General features: G+C 58.5%; 1 long non-coding RNA gene across 1 annotated transcript in view; it reads right to left on the reverse strand.

The window, feature by feature from the left end:
- LOC119098461 (uncharacterized) overlaps window positions 1-12612 on the reverse strand; it is a 33132-nt gene extending 20520 nt beyond the window's left edge. The window contains exon 1 of the long non-coding RNA XR_005094236.1: window positions 12352-12612. This is a non-coding gene — a long non-coding RNA (uncharacterized LOC119098461). The remainder of the gene's footprint in view (window positions 1-12351) is intronic.
- Between the last annotated feature and the right edge of the window lie 5210 nt (window positions 12613-17822).

Raw genomic sequence — 17822 nt, forward strand, 5'->3', positions numbered from 1 at the left:
GCTGCCAGCTGGCCGTCCCCCGTTCGCAGATTAACAGTCGCGTGCCGTGTGGTGTCGGCCGCTGTTGTGAGCTGACGGGCTGTAGCGGGAGTAGACCGCTGTTGTAAGCTGACGGGCTGTAGCGGGAGTGGACCGCTGTCGTGAGCGGCCGACGGGTTGTAGCGGGAGTGGACCGCTGTCGTGAGCGGCCGACAGGCTGTAGCGAGAGTGGACCGCTGTTGTGAGCGACTGACGAAATGTAGATGGGCTCGACCGCTGTCGTGAGCGGCCGGCGGGTTGTAGCGGGACTGGACCGCTGTTGTGAACGGCCGGCGGGTTGTAGCGGGGCTGGACCGCTGTTGTGAGCGACTAACGAGATGTCGATGGGCTGGACCGCTGTCGTGAGCGGCCGACGGGTTGTAGCGGGACTGGACCGCTGTTGTGAGCGGCCGGCGGGTTGTAGCGGGGCTGGGCCGCTGTTGTGAGCGACTGACGAGATGTAGATGGGCTGGACCGCTGTTGTAAGCGGCCGACGGGTTGTAGCGCGGCTGGACCGCTGTTGTGAGCGACTGACGAGATGTAGATGGGCTCAACCGCTGTTGTAAGCGGCCGACGGGTTGTAGCGCGGCTGGACCGCTGTTGTAAGCGGCCGACGGGTTGTAGCGCAGCTGGACCGCTGTTGTGAGCGACTGACGAGATATAGATGGGCTCAACCGCTGTTGTGAGCGGCCGGCGGGTTGTAGCGGGGCTGGACCGCCGTTGTGAGCCGCTGACCGGCTGTGGAGGGCGGTTGGCCCGGAACAGACGGGCCGCGCAGCCGGCAGGCTCCACCGCTATGAAGGACGGGCGAAAGCGGCGGAAGAGCCGGGCGCGCCGGCCGGCTGGGCTCGGCGCTGTTTGTACGCAGGGCCGAGTGATGGATCACTCTGCCGGGCCGCCGACCGAGCACCCGCTCTCGAGCTCGCCGGCGAGATGCCGCCCGCCGTCCCCACCCGGAGCTGGCCGCGGTGGCGGCGGCGGCGCCACACCTCACATCTGTTGGACGGCTGCGGACACGGCTGCTGCAGATGCAAGATGGCACGCGGCGACAGAGCTGCTGCCAGCAGTCATCAACCACGATCGTTAGGAAAGTAAACACAATTGGCCCGCTAACACCGAAGCATGAAAGGCAGCCGACAGCGCCGCTACCGCAAAGGCAACAGCCAGCAGTGTTTATGCTCGAAAGTTACCGCTGGCTAACGCGTCGCTTTCCCTGCAATGGAAACTTTCACGCGTCACGCAGAAAGAACAGGAGCACGGACTGACGAGCACAAGGCCGGGTTTGTCCGAGTTTGTTCTAGAGTAGCACATTGAACGCTTATTGTTGTTGATGTGGCCCAACGTTCAACGGCCTCGACTCGCGGTCACTGCCTCATATCAGGCCCAACTGCTGTCACTGCCTCAGATCAGGCCCAACTGCCGTCACTATCTCAGGTCAGGCCCAAGTGCCGTCACTATTTCAGATCAGGCCCAAGTGCCGTCACTACCTCAGATTAGGCCCAACTGCCGTCACTATCTCAGATCACGCCCAAGTGCCGTCACTATCTCAGATCAGGCTCAACTGCCGTCACTGCCTCAGATCAGGCCCAACTGCCGTCACCATCTCAGATCAGGCCCAAGTGCCGTCACTATTTCAGATCAGGCCCAAGTGCCGTCACTACCTCAGATCAGGCCCAACTGCCGTCACTATCTCAGATCACGCCCAAGTGCCGTCACTATCTCAGATCAGGCCCAACTGCCGTCACTACCTCAGACTAGGCCCAACTGCCGAGCACCGGGCCACAAATCACCACAGCCGGCGCTCGGCGAGCATACGGCAGTGAGCGATAACAGAGGAAGGCCCAGCCCACCTGGGGACATCATTACGTGCTTACAAAGCTGAGACAAAACTGTTGGTGTACGTACTCGATGCTATGCGTGCAACACAGATCACTCGGAATGTAACCCGCAGCGAATATGTTCAAGCCAGGCCCTCCTTTTGCATCTGTGATGTTTCAGCTTTACCCAACTAAGCAGGCTTTGGCATGTGGCGACAGACTGCGTGACCGACACACGTAAACAGGGAGCAGCCATGGCTCCTGGCGTCACTTGGTGGGCGCGCCGACAGGGCCTGACATTGTCGCTTGTCGTCACGGGGATCACGGCGAGTTAATCAATGTGGACACATAGCCAATTGACCATCACTCAACAGAGAGTGTGCTTGTGCCGAGAGTGGCTTCACAGTGTCATGACGCACTCGACACACAACGGTAGCAGTCACTGATCACATACACCTCCGCAATCAGGCCTTTGTCCTTTGCGATCCCTCACCTAAATTGTACGAAATTTTTGTGTCAGAAATTTCGCCTGAACTACTGAGAACCCAGCGTCGTTTTCCGGGGGAATATCAAACCCATCATTCGCGAGATACCAGGGAAGGAGGCGGAATCTCTCCTCATATTATCATGCACATTCTCCCAACATACGACCTCTCGCACCGAGCAGGGTTAATGATTGCTGCGATCTTTCCAGCGAGCGAGAGGCTTTCTCCAGCCATGCCGCCATCCGACGCCGGCACCCACGGGCCCGAGTGACGAGGGTGAGGAATCCTAGAGGGGACGGTGCAGGGGGGCCATGGGGGCCTGCGACGGGACGGGAGCCACGCAGCCGAGCGCCCATAAGACCGTCAGTAGAGGGTGCAGCAGGGCGCAGCGATCGGGCAGCAAATACTGCAGCGGGCCATCAGCGGAGGAGCCGCCGCCCCTTCCCCGCCGTCGGCGCCGGCGGCAGCCGCAGTGCGACGCCGACCGGCAGCGGTCCGAGGCCGACTCCCAGCGTCCGGAAGCGGCCGCCAGTTCGCTGCCGAATAATCGATCGGGCCGCGGGCGCCGGGCGGGGGACGCCGGCCACGAGCGTGTCTGACTCACAGCCGGTAGCGCCGCGCCGCCGCCGGACCGGCACAGCGAGGCGCGCACTGCCGTCGGCGGGACACGGGGAGACCTGAGCCGCGGCCAGCCGGGCCGGAAATGCCCTGACCCGGGGCGGGCAGCGGCGCGACCGCCGCCGCACTTGCCCTCCCGGTGAGAGGGGGCGGAGTCTCCGCCCGCACAGGGCCGGCGGCCGATGTCGCCGCCGCTCGCTCAAACAGAGCAGTGTCGACTTGGGACCAGCGCTGAGGGTGGTGGGGCAAATGACGTTGAGTGGAGCTAGGGCATGAAGAAAAGCTGCCTCACAAAACAGCGTCGGCTGCCCTGATTCCGCGCACTGTTGCAGGGGGTTGAGTCAGACGAGAACGGGTACGCCCGTGACGCAATACGCTCCCGCCATGCCAGGCAGATCACTCTCAAGAGTGTGCCGGCGCTGACAGCAGTTCAGTGGAAGCCTTGGGCACATGCCTGCCATACGGCAGACGAACACATCAACCCCGTCACCATACGGTCGTCCCCGGCGAAACTAGCGTTCCGCGATACTCCGTGGGATTGTGTCGTAACCTGTCGTACCTTTGCCCTGGCGACGCCCACCGGAGTGGGACGCCCCCCCCCCTCCCCCCTCCTGGCCATTGGCTGGCGTCAGCACCTGGCAGCCGTGTAGGACGAAAGTTCGCCAGTTCCTGGTGGCGTCACCCAGACCGGACGAGATGGGCGTCAGCAGCGAAAACAGCCGCATGGGTGGTCCAATCGCCAGCGGTCCAGAAAGTCGGGGGCGGTGCTCCAGAGAGCCGCACCGCAGATCTTCGACTGGCTCATGTCCGAGCCAGGGCAGCGCCGCCAGCCCAGACCGGAGCCAGGGCAGCGCCGCCAGCCCGGACCTGAGCCAAGGGAGCGCCGCCAGCCCGGACCGGAGCCAGGGCAGCGCCGCTAGCCCAGACCGGAGCCAGGGCAGCGCCGCCAGCCCAGACCGGAGCCAGGTGAACGCCGCCAGGTCAGACCGGAGCCAGGGCAGCGCCGCCAGCCCGGACCGGAGCCAGGGCAGCGCCGCCAGCCCAGACCGGAGCCAGGGCAGCGCCGCCAGCCCAGACCGGAGTCATGGCAGTGCCGCCAGCCCAGACCGAAGCCAGGGCAGCGCCGCCAGCCCGGACCTGAGCCAAGGGAGCGCCGCCAGCCCGGACCGGAGCCAGGGCAGCGCCGCCAGCCCGGACCGGAGCCAGGGCAGCGCCGCCAGCCCAGACCGGAGCCAGGGCAGCGCCGCCAGCCCAGACCGGGGTCATGGCAGCGCCGCCAGCCCAAAGCGAAGCCAGGGGAGTACCGTCAGCCCAGACCGAAGCCAGGGGAGTGCCGCCAGGACGTTGCAGCGTCCGAGCTCGCCCTCTCAGCCAGTGCTGCCGTCCCACCAGCGCATACGCAGCTGGCGGGACGGCAGCAGGCCAGACCGCGAGACAAGAGCCATCGTCTACTGACCAAGCCGAATCGCCGGGGGAGAGCGTCCGCTCTGACTGAGCCGCGTCGCGGAGGCGGCAGTGGCGATAAGGCTGCGGTGAGGCGCGCAGGGAGCGGCCCGGCACCAACTGTCCAGTCAGCGACGAGCTGCCGGTCGGTCACGCGCCTCGCCGCCGGCCCGTGACGCACACGGCGCGGCTCGGGGCGTGACGTCACGACGTGTCACGCCCTCGTGACCCACTGATCAGCGGCCCGCGCTTCAGACACGGCACGGCGACGGTCAGCGACGAGCGGCGCTGCCGTGCGCGCTGGAGTCCAGCGCTAGAAATAGGGCGGCGCAAGGCTGCGGTTTTGATCGGACGCCATCGGGAGGCGGCGAGGGGAGACTCAGGGCCAAACCGTGTCACCAGCAGGGCTTCAGTCCCCACCCAGGCACCGACGCCCTCGATTACGTGAGCCGGACAGACGGCGCGGCCAGCGCTGGAAGGCCCACGGAAGTGGCGGCGTCTGGAAGTCCGGCTCTGGCGGCGCGGCCCGCCGGGTGACGCCAGTGGGCGACGGCGGCGGACATCCGGGCCTCAGCCTCTCAGCCCCGGCCAGACAGCCGAGCCCGGCTGCACCGGCCAGCCGGCACGTACCCGTAGCGCACAGTGCACCGAGTCACAGCCGGCGGCCTACCACGGGCGTGGCCGCACGTGTCCAGCATAGCCCATACAGCTTAGTCCCACATCCGGCGTGCAGTGCACAAGGTTCAAACAGGCGTGTTTGAACGCAATGGTTCACTGCGTATCTGTACGGGACGGCGCTCTGCCAGCACCGTCGCGTGTTAGGTGACTGCACTCAGTCCTTTCAAGAGCCGGTGGGGCAGCGGGCAAAGGATCGCGTTAGGTCACTGCACTCCGTCTTTTCAAGGCCCGGTGGGCCGGTGGAACACAGCACAAGCCGCGTAAGGTCGCTGCACTCCGTCTTTTCAAGGCCCGGTGGGCCGGTGGAACACAGCACAAGCCGCGTAAGGTCGCTGCACTCCGTCTTTTCAAGGCCCGGTGGGCCGGTGGAACACAGCACAAGCCGCGTAAGGTCACTGCACTCCGTCTTTTCAAGGCCCGGTGGGCCGGTGGAACACAGCACAAGCCGCGTAAGGTCGCTGCACTCCGTCTTTTCAAGGCCCGGTGGGCCGGTGGAACACAGCACAAGCCGCGTAAGGTCGCTGCACTCCGTCTTTTCAAGGCCCGGTGGGCCGGTGGAACACAGCACAAGCCGCGTAAGGTCGCTGCACTCCGTCTTTTCAAGGCCCGGTGGGCCGGTGGAACACAGCACAAGCCGCGTAAGGCCGCTGCGCCCCGTCTTTTCAAGGCCCGGTGGGCCGGTGGAACACAGCACAAGCCGCGTAAGGTCACTGCACTCCGTCTTTTCAAGGCCCGGTGGGCCGGTGGAACACAGCACAAGCCGCGTAAGGTCGCTGCACTCCGTCTTTTCAAGGCCCGGTGGGCCGGTGGAACACAGCACAAGCCGCGTAAGGCCGCTGCGCCCCGTCCTTTGAAAAGTCGCTGGGGCGGCGAGTAAAGGATCGTGTTAGGTCACTCCACATGACATTTGTAGACATTCAGTAGGTTGCTTGCTTAATGCTGGAGTGGACACGAGCTAGTTGTCAGCAACGAAACCATCATTATAGTTAAAACGGCCACCACGGATTTACATAAAACGTGAAAGGTACTGAAATTGCCACAATTTCTTTACAGCATAACGCGACAGAAAATCCTACACAATTACGGAGCGGAAGAAGTGAGGATTCAGGAAGACACACGAGGGCGCCTCTACTTAAAACCTCACGCCATGGGCCGGCACTGCCTGCTGCAGAATCTGACATGACCTGTTGGACACCTCATCGCACGGGGGAGGGGGGCGGGGGGCGGCACGATTCGCGCAGCTCCGAGGAGAGTTCGCCGTCGTCGGCAGCACGCGCCACACCGCAGTTCGCAGCAGGGGCCCGCCTGCCCGTCTGGTGACGGCCGGCGCACGGGGGAGGGACGGCGAGCCCCTCGAGCTCCGGCCGGCTCGGCCAGGGCGGGCACCGCTGGTCGGACGGAAGCGGCGCGGGCCGCTGCAGGATACGCGCGGGCCGCCGCTGCGCCACCGAGCGCAGGTCGGCCGCCACAAGACACGGCTGACACCGTGGCACCCAGCGGGGCTGACATAGCGGCGCCGGGCAGAGACGACGCTGTGGCGCAGGCACAAGTGACGCAGTGGAGCGGGGCAGGGGTAACACTGCGGTCAACGGCGAGACGACACGCAGGGAGCAGCTGTCGGGCAAAACAAAGGTTAGGGCGGAGCGACGTGGAGGCCGGCTAGCCTCCGCCTCGGGGCCGTTGTTAGCGCTGGGATGGAGCCGACCGGTCCCTCGTTTCCACCTCATTACAATAAGGCGATTTACGGGCCGGGTTATTACAGGGCGCCGCAGCAAACGGCGGGGCGTTTGGAAGGCGGTGGGCACGACGCCGACCGCCTTCAGAGGGGTGCGCCGAGGCCGCCCTCGACAGCCCTGCCCTGGAACGAGGCGCGAGCTGTACTCCCGGGGGCAACCCTCGTCAGCCATGCCCAGGAACGAGGCGCGAGCCATCCTCCGCGGGTGCAGTCATCTTCCCCATGGAGAAAGGCGCATACTCCTTCCAGCTCTTCGGCAGTGCTTCAATTTTTACGACATCGTCGCTGGCTTTCGCATGAACCGTGGCCGGAAAACTGAAACGCGACCGATCGTAGAAGATCGCAGACAAGCTTGCCGTCATGGGTTCGTAGACCCAGAACTGTGATACAAACTGACCCGTCCCCTCGTTGTCCCCGTGCAGCTGGCGCAGGAAGAAGGGACGAGGAGAGGAAAAGGCGCTGGTGCTTTCAGACCAGACACAATCCCCTACGGAAAACTCCGCGCGACCCAAACACGCCGCGTACTCCAACTGCGCCACACCAGCAGCGGCGCGTCATCACCAGCGGACGTGTTAATCACAGACGCCGATGTGCTGTCCATACCCGGAGGCTACGCAGGTGCTCCATGGCGGCGCCCATTCGCAGAACCACTTTCACAGGCCGTGCTCAGGGGCTTTTGACGCATTTCCGACCACATTTGACGACCCTGAGATCCGTCCGCTCCCTCCCTCCCCAGCTCACTTGGCGGATGCTCCGGCCTCCGACATCCTGCAGTCCACGGCGCCAGGCCTCACCCAACGAGAGCAGCCCGCGGCGCCAGTGGCGCGGGTGCGGCTTCCGCCGAGTCCAGCCGAGCGCCGTCCTGCCCGCCCGCCCAGCGTCCGCCCGCCAAAACAGCGCGGCATCCGCCTCTCGAGCCGGCGCCGCGTCCCCCGACCGCAAACCTCCAGCTCTCAGCGCGTCGTCGGTCGCACGACTGGGATGACCCGGTTCTGTGCTGGGGCGGGGTGGTGGTGGGGGTGGGGGTGGGGGTGGCGGTAGGTGGGTGGGCCATCTGGGATGCCCGTCTGGGTTGGTCTGTCCGTGAGCCGGGCATGAGTGTCGGCTTCCGCCGGCGGTATTGGCGAGCACAGACCGCTGTGGAGCCCATCAGTCGACACACCCGTCCCGACACGCCACGATAGTACATATCCGCGGCCGTCAGAGGGCCCGCCCTGGCGGAGGGGACGGACGCTGGCCGGCCCCGGCCGTGGCGGCGCGGCGAGAGGGCGGCCGTCGACCATTTCTTGGCGAGCGTGACCTTGGCAGGGTAGCTCGGCCCGGTACCGGGGCTGGCGACCACACAGGGCGGCAGAGGAGAGCCCTCTTGCCCTCAGACGGTCGGGGAGAATGCAGGGGAGACCCTGTCCGGCCTCAGACCTCCGCAGCGGACGCAGGGGAGACCCGGTCCGGCCCCAGACCTCCGCAGAGGACGCAGGGGAGACGCCGTCCAGCCATGAACGTACCACAGGAGAGGCAGGAGGCCCCGCCAGGCTCCAGACTCACCACAGAGGAGACCTCGAGGAGGCCCGGCAAGGAGCCAGATGATTCAGAGAACATCACAACACGTAACCGTGACAAATGTTGCAGCTGATCAACCGGTGAGGGGGAGAGAGTTGTGAGCCGGTGACCGGCAGCCAGCGAAAGGGAGAGGAGGAAAGGGAAGGGACGATCTGGCACCGCGATGTCTCAGAACTGGTGCAGCCAGCTGGAGGCTACGGGGGCGGGGGGGGGGGGGCGCGGGGACACCAGCAGCGGCTAGTCTATGGCGACCTGACTGAACAGCGCGCACTCCCAGCGTGGCGTCTCCAGTCTGTGGCGACCTGACTGAACGGCGCGCACTCCCAGCGTGGCGTCTCCAGAGGCCGGCACATGGGTCGGCCTGATCAGCCGGCGCCTGTCATCGCTGGCCGCCATCGGCGGCGGATATGACGGCGGGGTGCTGCATCCCAGGCCAGCGCCGGCCCGTTAGCGCGGCCAAACCGGTCCACCGGGCCAGTCAGGTGCAAGGTGGGGTGACGTCACCCCAATGAACCGGTCCTGGAGCCGTCACCAGACCGCACTCCTGCACCAGGCCGAACCAGGCCGGGCGGCGAGGAATTGAACCAGACGTCAGGTGATCAGGCTGGGTGTCGTGTGACTAGACCGGACGTCCAGTAATGAGGACGGTCGTAAAACGGCCGTGTGCAAATAACCAGAACAGTGTAAAATGATCTGTCCGGGCGTAAGGCGATGAGACCACTACAGTATGCCAACTCGTAAAAAGCTTAGAAATGCATTTTTCTATCCAGCTCGAGCCCCCCCCCCCCCGTCCCACCGAACATTGAGAGGGAAGTGGCCAGATCCGGGGGCAAGCATTGCTAAGAAGAAACACATTTTTGGGGGGGGGGGGGTGTTTTGGAGTGGGCTTTGATATTTTCTCTTCCTCAGCCCACCACCCGTTCCCAACTTAATTTGCTGCAAATGTGTTCGGCAAATATCCGACGGAGACAGAAATCAGCGGAAAATGTAATCTAGCGATACATAGGAGACCAAAATTACGAAAAGAGCCCAAAACTGAGAGTCCGAAATCGTGCGCAAAATGCGTCATGTTCCCTTAAAATATTACATTTTGACACTCTGGGCCGGTGTTCAGTGCTTAAACCCGTCGGCAGCCAACCATCAGATGTGCGAAGTGACCAGCACGGAAGTGGAGTAATGACAAAGCGTAAAGTGATCAGAACGGGCATCAAATTACGCCAGGTGTGCAGTGGTGACACCAGCGTTAAATGATTGGACCTGGCGTAGGGTAATCAGAATTCGCGCCAAGGACAAATGTCCGTGCGACCAATGGCAAAGTATGATTTAGAGAACACGCACTAGGCTATCTGTCTGTTTGTGGTTTTGTGTTCTAGAACATCTGGCGCTGCATCGGCGATGGCGGTTTGGCCCCATGGCCGATGGGCCAGACGAAAACGCCCATAGCCCCTGTATCGGCCATGGCTGGTTTGGCCAAACCGACCCCCAGTCACACACTAGGAAAGGTGGCAAGACTAACAAAGCTGGCCATGGTTACTGATTGCACCATCATTAATTCTCACTACAGATCTGGCTAATGCTAGACGTCAGTCCGCTGAAATCACGACACCTGTATCATCATGCAAGGCCCCTTCGGAGAGCCAGCCTTTCGGGGCGGCTTAGTTTCCAGCTACTTTGCTTGCATGAGTTCATGAGGATGCAGCGATGACAGCCTCCCCTTCCAACACGGCCGAATGCTGGCGTTCAGTGGAATTCCGTTCCATGAAAGCAATTCGCATCGCCGAGGTCTCACATCTCCACATAATCCAAATCGTGTCGGACAGGCCGGCCCGCGGTACCTGCCCCCACTGCGTGCCAAACAGGCTGGGCAGCGGACAGATTCTGGCATTCGCTCAGCCCAGTGACGTCAGTTCCCTTCAAAACACCGTCCCCGAGCGTCATAGTGGCAGCAGCAGTGGGAGGCGAGGCAGCGGCGACGGCAGCAGTGGGAGGCGAGGCAGCAGCGACGGCAGCGGTGGCAGAGGCGATGACAGTTGGGGTCTACCACAAACAATGAGGCCGGCAGCAGGAGAACAGACGGCAGCGGGGGCAGTGGCGGCGGGGCTTCAGCTTGCGATCCACCCAGGTACCGGCCGCTGCCGCTGCCGCTGCCACCGCCGCCTCTGCCTCCTCACGCGGTCGGGTCACACGCCGCCCGGCCGCTGGCCGACGCGCCTATAGTTAGTCCGCTAATACGACAGCCGCCAAGAGAGGCGTCTTATTTTTGGCAGCGACGCGTCGCCGTGTGCGAGCGAGTGCCTCACGCGCGGCCGGCCTGATTCGACCGCAGACTAAACAGCGGTCGGGGCGGGGCGCGGCAGGGCCGCCGGACAGCTGGCCCTGCCGCGCGGTCAACACCTGAGGGGAAGGTCAGGGCATGTGGCCGCCTCTGGCAGGTGTGAAGGGACTCACAGACACCATCTGTTGCGCTGAACACCAGTGAGTCACCGGTTCACGGCAGGTCATGGCGGACCCAGTTGTCCAGACAGGGTTAGCAGTGGGTTATAGCGGGGCCGGGTGTCCAGACAGGGTTAGCAGTGGGTTGTGCCGGGGTCAGATGCCCGGACAGGGTTAGCAGTGCATTTTGGCTTACCCAGTTGTCCAGACAGGGTTAGCAGGGGATTGTGGCGGGGTCAGATGTCCAGACATGGCTAGTAGTGGATTATGGCGAGGTCGGGTGTCCCAGACAGTGTTAGCAGTGCACTATGGCTTACCCAGCTGTCCAGACAGCGTTAGCAGGGGATTATGGCGGGGCCGAGTGTCCAGACAGGGTTAGCAGTGGATTGTGGCGAGGTCAAATGCCCAGACAGGGTTAGCAGTGGATTGTGACGGGGTCAGATGCCTAGATAGGGTTAGCGGCAAACTATGGCGGGGCCAGTTGTCCAGATAGGGTTAGCAGTGGATCATGGCAGGATCAGGTGTCCAGACAGGGTTAGCAGTGGATTATGACAGCGTCAGGTGTTCAGACAGGGTTTACAGGCGGATCACAGCGGTAACCGGCACCCGGACAGAGTTAATAGATGGGTCAAAGCGCGACCCTATGTCCACGAGGCACATTCCACACAGCCGGGGAGCGGCAGACGGTGGTGACCGGCTGGTGGAGAGGGGGGGGGGGAACAGGAGGAGCAGCCGACCGAGCGGTCCCGCACGAGGGTCTATAACACAGTCCGGCAGGGCCCGACGGTCGGGCCGTAGCGCCGGTCCCTGCTGGCAGCCGGCGGTGGGCGTTGAAGTCCTCTCACAGAAATAGAAAACCAACTGTCCTGGCGCGGCCGCGCGCCGCGACCACTTACGGCGCCAACGCCACAAGTAGACGGGCCAGAGACGAAGGGAGAGAGGGAGAGAGAGAGAGAGCGGGGAGCACGCAGGGGATCGCTTCATACCACGACGGACATTCGGATTATCCCCACTGTGCGCCGCCGTGCGGACGGCGCGCTGAGATAGAGCAGCGTTCCTCCTGTCCACCAACTGTCATGCCGCATTCCCCAACATAGACGGCGGCGTTGAGTTGTTGGGAAGGCGGGCTCAGCACAACATTTATCAACAAAGGGTGCCTCACTCCAACATAGGCAGCGGTGTTGTGATGTTGGGGAGGCGGGCTCGGCACAATATTTATCAACAAAGGGGACCCCAAATGCAGCTTTCGTTCTAGGTTTGTGCCACTTTATTAAGCCATTTCGGGACAGTTCATGGCCACTGCTTTCCCTGATTTTTGTGTGTGTGTGGTTCTGGCGTTTGAGGGCCTGGAAAAGACGGAATGCAGGAATTGCGGAATGTGTTAAAATACAACGTCCATTCGTTATTCTTTTTCATGCTTTGTTATTTTCATCGCGTCAGTTTTTACCAACACGTTCGGAGTTAACACCGTTTTGTTCCGAAACTCAGCAGGTATCATTCCGCTAGTTTTCGCGCAGTTGGAAAATGGAAATGAATATCGAGATGAATTCAATAGAACACTTACCATTAGACGAATAATCCAAATTGTCAATCGAAGACCTTCTCCGGGTAAACCGGGACGGGTCGATGCGTGGTCGCACAAATGACTAGTTGGATGGCGTAGCAGGTTTCTAGCTTGAATTTTTGTCTATATTCCAGCAGCCAACCTCTGATCTTCAACCCAGAGATCAGCACGGAAAGCACGTCACGCGTGAAAAGAAACTACCAATGCCCCGCCGCAATTCAGGGTTGCTGCGCCCACAAGCCCGGCCGGCCCCCGCACCGCACCGGCGCACTCAGCTGACTGCCGCCGCCGCCGCAGCTGCTGCCGCCGCCGCCGCCGCCGCCGCTTCCAAGGCTGTTCACGTCCCGGTCAACGTTTTACGGGCACGTAGCGCCACCTATGCATAGGAAGATAAGCTGAAGTACAGGATAGGGAACACAGACGCTATAGGACATCTCATAATCGATGCAAACTCGCGCTCTGAGGAATGATTGATGGCTTGAATGAATGGGCTTCATACAAACGTCATGAGAAGCGTGGGAAAGGCAAAACCTCTGATATATATATATATATATATATATATATATATATATATATATATGTGTGTGTGTGTATATGTGTGTATGTATGTATGTATGTATGTATGTATGTATGTATGTATGTGTGTATGTATGTATGTGTGTATGTATGTATGCATGTATGTATGTATATATAGCATACGCTTACTACCAGTTTTTACAACCACGGCGCGTCGGCACAGCAATCAAATAGCGAAGCCTGGCAGTTTGCATCCGCTTCATATAAATGCACTTCTTTTGAGAAGCTGAAGCCGATAGCACTAATATGCCGATAGCACTCAGGGGCCGTGCCGAAGTTTTTCGGGGTCTTACAGAGACATCGTGGGCGTAAATGATAAACGAGGGTACATTGCAGATAAAAGTGAGGTCGCAAATTTGTATTGACGTGGTCAACCCATGTTCGTCTGGGAATTTTTATTCCTTGGTTGAATCGAGCAGTGGAAGAATTGCAAAACATGGTTTTGACCACACATGCAAATGTTCAGCCAAAACCCCGCTGCCAGGCGTTTCAGTCTCCGGAGGCCGCGCGACGTTGGCCGCGTAGTTTCAGATCAGGCGGAAGCTAGCGGACCGGCGAAAACGATATCGTTTCTGAAGAAGTATCTTAGGAGGATTTAGCACGCTAATTCATGCACTTAGGAGGTAGTTCTGAAGCACGTTCGGCCTGTGAAATTTGCATATGTTCTTATAGGAATGGATTAACATTCACAACGCCGCGAACCGGTGCTGGAATTTAGTGGAGAAACTACGCAAGTAAAGAAACATCTCTAGTTTCGTGCTGCCGTTGCTGGTTATCTTTTTAGAGGAAGACCTAAAATCACACAGGTAAAATAACGTCCTGTGTCCAATGTTATATAAAAAAGAACGTCACCGAATGTTATAAACCGTCCGACAAAAAAAGTACGCCACAGAAAATGCGTCGCGAAAAAACAGACAACGAAGCTGTTTGAATGTTATAAAACTCTGTCTGGGACAACTAATAGCGCCTAGTGCGCCACAGATGCAAAGAGACGTAGAATCTTGCGTCTGAAAAAAGCATCGCCCACCCTTGACGTTTTTTTTTCTTGACGGGTGATTTTTAGTCATACGATGGCTTATTTGGCCATGGCGGGGCTTATCCTCCATGAAGGTGACATCCTTCAAAGTGATGGACAAGCAGCGAGACGGTTGAGAAGGCGGCGAGATTTCGCCGTCAAACCACATGGAGTGGCCGTTGGAGGAGCTATTTAGGTGAGTCATTCGGAATGTCTGCAAGCGCATCCGGTCGTGCCTTCAGCGCAGTATGTGATGTGTGTGAGCGCCTAGCTGAGTAATGCTAACAGTCATACAAGGCTACATCAGTGCTGCCAGCTGACCGATATGGGCAGCTGTTAAGGTAACGCTGTTGGCCATATGCTCCAGTGGACGCAGAGTTACAATTTGTCGCACTCTTGCACGTTCTTAGTCGGTGCGCTCCTTGTCGAGTAGCGCCAGCAGTCGGGAAGCGCCGGTTTAGAATGGCGACGGTTACGGCGACATACTTTGCACTCATTGGTACGTTCTTGATGGCCGTGGGCAGCAAGCATGACTGGTTAGTACTCTTAACCAAAAACAAATTGGAATATATGACAAAATTATCAAAAATGATTGAAATGCAAAACATTACAATTTTAGATAAACAAGTCTTAATTAGCCCCCTATTATTCAAGGTACTATTGTTCTAGAATGTGCGCCAGCGTGACAGCTGTCTGCTTTTTGGGTTAAAAAATAACGTCAACCGGAGAAAACGACAGATTTTACGTCGCGTCTTCTTTTTTATAACATTGGTGAGAGTGCCGTTCATTTTTCGGTGCCGTGATTTTTTGCAGAAAGTGGCGTTCTTTTTTATAACATTGGCCTGAAGTCTATTTTTGAGCGGTACGAATCGATTTTGAAAGACCACCTGAATCATTATTTCACGACGGCTGTTGTCACGCGCCACGCGCCCGCCGCCGGGTATTAGCTGTAGCGGACAACGCTGCTCAGTTTTGTGAGAACTACAACATCGGCCATTGATGATATTGTTCCTAATATTGCAAGTACGCGGACTCAAACTTTTTTTTGTTCGTTTCGCATCTCGGTTCTGCAAGCCTTGCTACGCAGTTTGTTCCACATCTCAATTTGTAAACTTGTTACGCAGTTTGTTTCGCTCTGTCATCCTGAACAAGGATGGACGCCCTCCTTGGTGCTGCTTTTTTCATTGTGACCCTATCTGGATCCACCTTATTGAACACTAACGAAGCCCTTACCATTTCCGGGTAGGACGCTCGGTGGGTAGAACACTAGGGGACAGATTATAGTTTCCGATCAAGGGCTAAAGGTCATTTCGTTACAGCGCGAGGTGCCTGCCGGCTGCCATGCCGGCGACGCAGGGGCGGTGTACCAGGTCGATACAAAACCCCTTAGAGGGGTCGGTCGGTCATATGGCCATACACTGGTCGTCTACCTGACAACGGAGACCCCGTGACCCAGGAAATTGACCCTGATAGCCGCAAGGGCCCTCATTGATGCAAAAAATCCTTGATCGCCGCAGTTGTTCAATAATTGGCACAAGTACTCCTGTTTGTGATACGGGCTGATGGCTGAAATGGGATCGAGAGCACCCATTTCGCTGCTGGGTCCCTGGCTGACATAGGACCTTCCATCGTCTCATTGTTGACGCCCATCGTAAACTCTCATTCACTTTTGTTGTCGGAGGGCCCGACCAACACAAAAGGCCTTCCGACATTGGGGGTCCCACTTCCGTCCCAGCTCAGCAAATGTTACCTGGGCTGACTCGGCGCCTGTTGTCGACACATGACACTGTGGTAGGTACTGTGGGCTGGTCAACTATGCAGGGGCCCTCGTTGTTTCAGGGGTCCTGAACAATACAGGTCCCTTATTAGGCGCCACGGCCCCCTGACCAACACGAGGGACCCGCACTAACTCAGGAGTCCCGTCCAGTGTACATCGCGCGCCCCGACCTGGTCCCTGGTCGGGGAATTGGTCCTCAGCCCCAGAACTAACGCTGGAGTGATCTGGTGGCGAATCCGTCGCGTGTCACGGTCGTTAAGCCTCCACCACAGTGGTGTAGCTTCGCAAAATACATCGGTCGCCCTAATACACAAGAACACAGATTTCTTTCCGGATCTGACCCACTTTCATCTATGGTTGTGGGGTTTGAGCCCCCCCCCCCCTCCCCAATTAAATAGGAAACTACACCCCTGCTATTACACGTTTCTTCGCTGTGGCTCCGCGGAAGATGTTGTCATTGAGCATGATTAACATTTTATGTGACGTCGATCGCCGAAACCAAGCTTCGATAATCAACAAAGTGTCGACGATTTGTGGTTTCAGCTATTGTTGGGCGTGGAGTAAAGAGTGTAAGCTGATGTGTGCGATTCCTAAAGGGCGCCACGTAAACTAGGCAGCCGCACGGAGGGGTGCAGGCTGCAACGCGGCACTTGCTTTAGACGTGTTCGACACGGCTAGTGTTGTTTTCGTGTTCCTTGTTGGACACTTGCCGCTATCGGATAAGACGGCTGGTGTCGATCGCCATGTTTGTGTAACTGTTCCATCAAATACTCAGCCGGAAAGGTCAGTGCCTTCAGGCGTTCCCTCAAACGTATGCGGCTTGTTAACCTTGTTAGGTTTTTAACCTTGTTAGGTTTTATAATATTGTTAGGTTTTTGGGCGCCAATATTTGTCAATATAATAATGCCGAAAACTCTCAGACAGCAGTACAACACTAAACCATAGTCAACAAAGCATATGAAATGTGCAATAAACAACACACAGCATGCAGAAAAAACAGAAAATACTCAAGTAAACATGGTATGAGCGCGGGGCTTTTAAAACGTTGCTAGCTGCAGTCAGCTGCACTCAATTGAACGTAACATCGCATTTTTCATCTTTTATGGTCCTTGCTTCCCTGGCACAAGTTGCAGAACCCTACATAAATTCATATTAATGTTTTCCTCCCATGTTTAATGTCCTGGTTATCCTTAGGCGTCAGAAGGCTGAGGGGGGAGACAAACTCACTCTCGATGAGGGGGCAAATTGGACATTGGGGGTAGACAGTCGACCACCCAAAATAATTCAAATTGACACTCCTGCCGTGGGGGACGTGGGGGTCTGGGGGACGCGTTCCCACAACCTTCAGAACGTGGGCCCCACTACCTCAGGGAAACCCGTAATTTTCGAACGCATGTAAATGCGTTCTGGCGAGGCGAGCTAAAGAACAAAATCTTGCACAGCACGCTTTACGCGCTTGACGTGACTTTTACAGCCATACTGGAGACCCTGTGGAGGGCGGGAGGGCGGGGGTCTGGCCACCCGGGCTCCGGAGCACCAGAAATCTGGGCGTTTGGAGGTCCAAGTGTCCTTTGAGAGGATCCTATTCGGCTCGCGCAGCTGGAAGAAATTGAGCGTACGCGACGAAAAAAGCTCCAAAAAGAGTTTCTTTGGCAGAATATATGTCAATACAGTACTAAACTGTTCCTTCTTTTTGTTCAGCAGACTCCATGTGGCTGTTTCGGGCCGCTCTGGCCATTCGCTGGGCTCTTTTTGGCCACCAGGGGCACACTGCCTACAGCTACTTAGGGCACACAGTCTGGATAGGTACTTTGGGCATGTTTTTCTAGCTGCTTAGGACCCTTTGGCGTTCAAGAGTCTCTTGAAACACCAAGGAGCCTTGGAACTATCCAAGGGCTATTTGGCTGCTTAGGGGTCGCCTAATGCCAGGTGAGTTGCAAGTAATTTTCTCAGTCAGTGCCTGTGCACGGTGCGCTTGGTTGTTTAATTGCGTTAATTTAAGGGCACCGCCTCCACTAAAGTAATCAAGATGTCTTAACTTGCACATTTTAATCCCAATTCTCAGCCAAAATGTGTGAGATGCGGGGAAAACTCACTGGTTTT

This window comes from Pollicipes pollicipes, unplaced genomic scaffold, assembly GCF_011947565.3.
Source record: "Pollicipes pollicipes isolate AB1234 unplaced genomic scaffold, Ppol_2.1 Scaffold_4740;HRSCAF=5597_pilon_pilon_pilon, whole genome shotgun sequence".
Lineage (NCBI taxonomy): Eukaryota > Metazoa > Arthropoda > Thecostraca > Pollicipedomorpha > Pollicipedidae > Pollicipes > Pollicipes pollicipes.